The 1,782-nt window shown below is 40.0% G+C and overlaps 1 non-coding gene across 1 annotated transcript; it reads left to right on the top strand.

Annotated features, from left to right (window-relative positions):
* The first annotated feature begins 610 nt into the window (after window positions 1–610).
* On the top strand, window positions 611–717 carry LOC111921184 (small nucleolar RNA R71). The gene has a single exon (XR_002860105.1). It is a non-coding gene; the product is annotated as a small nucleolar RNA R71 (small nucleolar RNA).
* Window positions 718–1,782: the final 1,065 nt, after the last annotated feature.

Here is a 1,782-nt window from a genome sequence, read left to right as displayed (position 1 = left end):
ATCATTTTCATGTGTTCCTTTAGCACTGCATCCGTATCATCATGCCTTTTCTCGGAAGCTTCCATAAATCGGGTCAACATGTTTTCCAAATCTATTTTCTTCTCAGCTGGTGGTTGCTCTTTTTGGTAGAAGCCTCGGCCTGTCTGCTTATATTTCTCTTCTTTTTTGCTTCTTGTATTCATCATTTGGCAGCCACTATTTCTTTGGTTTTCTCCAGTCTTCATCATACTTATCCCCACTCGAGTAGCAAACTTGAGCCTTCTTGTTCCCAAGTTCACCCAAATGGCAATCCTTAGTCAAGTGTGTCCCATTGCATCTCTCACATCCAACTCTTATTGGATGAATTGATTGGTCCATTTAGGTTAGTCTCTAGTCCATAGTATTTAGCATTGCCATCATAGCAGTCATCTCTTCGGTATGTGCACCCCCACTACCTTTTGCTCCATCTTGTCTTGGGATGTGGTACTCACGAGAGTGTTTTGCGAATTCTTCAACTAACTCCTTGACCTCCCTTGGATTTTTCCTTGTCAATGGCCCTTGAGAATCAAGGAGTTTCCTTGTCATAACATTGACCCCATCATAGAAAATAGACATCTCTCGTTGCACATTAAGATCATGTTGAGGACAATTCCTTAACAACTCTTTGTAACGCTCCCATGCCTCGTATAATGACTCCCCCGGTTGTTGCTCAAAGTTGGCTATTGCCTTCTTGAGTTTAGCTATCTTGGATGTTGGGCAAAATTGGTCTAAAAACTGCTCACGCATTTAAGCCCATGTAGTGATTGTACCCGGTAGTAGTGCTTTTAGCCGGTCCTTAGCAGCTCCCTTAAAAGTAATAGGAATCATCCTTAGGAAGACGGTATCTCTATTCACATTTGGGACATTGAAATAATATGCAATGTCATTGACCTCATCTAGATGCTTAAACGCATCTTCATAGTCTTTTCCATAAAATGGAATATCTAAGTGCATTAAGGATGTGGCTCTTCAACTCGAATGTGGCTGTGGTAGGAATCGCGGGTCGTACTAATCCCGGACCAACATCGTCTCTAATTCTCTTTCTGTAAGCTCCCATGGACATTTCTTCAATATTCGCCATCTAGTTTCTTGGCTTGTTCTTGGGTTCACTTGTATAAAGTCCAAACTCGGCTTCGGATTCGTATTCGGATTCGTTTGGGATAGGTATTTGTTCTAAGTTTTCAACCTTGTTCTTGTCCTTTGAAGATTAGCTCGATTCTCCCGTTTTCTTCCCCGACTTGTTTGAGAACAATGACTTGAGTTCTTGTAAGGGCGTCTTCTTTGGTGTTTGATCTTCTTTCACGTTCTTATCTTTCTTTTTGTGAAGGGCAGACTTTGGATCTTCACGTGGTGGCACCAAAGGTGTGTTGGACCCTCTGGTCATGTACTCCTGTAAAATAACAAAATAAAAACGTAACACTGAAGTAAAATAGAAAGAAAGCCTAAAAACAAAGAAAACTAGAAATCACAGGATTCACATCACGAGCCTATAAAGCTCACGTCGTGAGTTCTGTAATGCAAAAAAAAAATAAAACTGAAAAATAAATTTTTGCAAGTTTTACCCGACAAAAAGGATCGATTAATTTAAAGCAAAATAAATCAGTAATTAACTAAGCCGTTCCCCGGCAACGGTGCCAAAAACTTGATGCATGCAAATAGCTACACCTAATTTTAATATTTATAACCTAACTTCCTTACTAACTAAATTGCACCTAGGCAGTGTACCTAGTCAAAATTTTAGAATAGTTAGGTAAGTCGGGTGTC

The sequence above is a fragment of the Lactuca sativa genome, chromosome 8 (assembly GCF_002870075.4).
Source record: "Lactuca sativa cultivar Salinas chromosome 8, Lsat_Salinas_v11, whole genome shotgun sequence".
In the NCBI taxonomy this organism is placed as follows: Eukaryota; Viridiplantae; Streptophyta; class Magnoliopsida; order Asterales; family Asteraceae; genus Lactuca; species Lactuca sativa.
The sequence above is the reverse complement of the archived record's forward strand: the minus strand, read 5'-3'. Positions and strand labels throughout refer to the sequence as shown.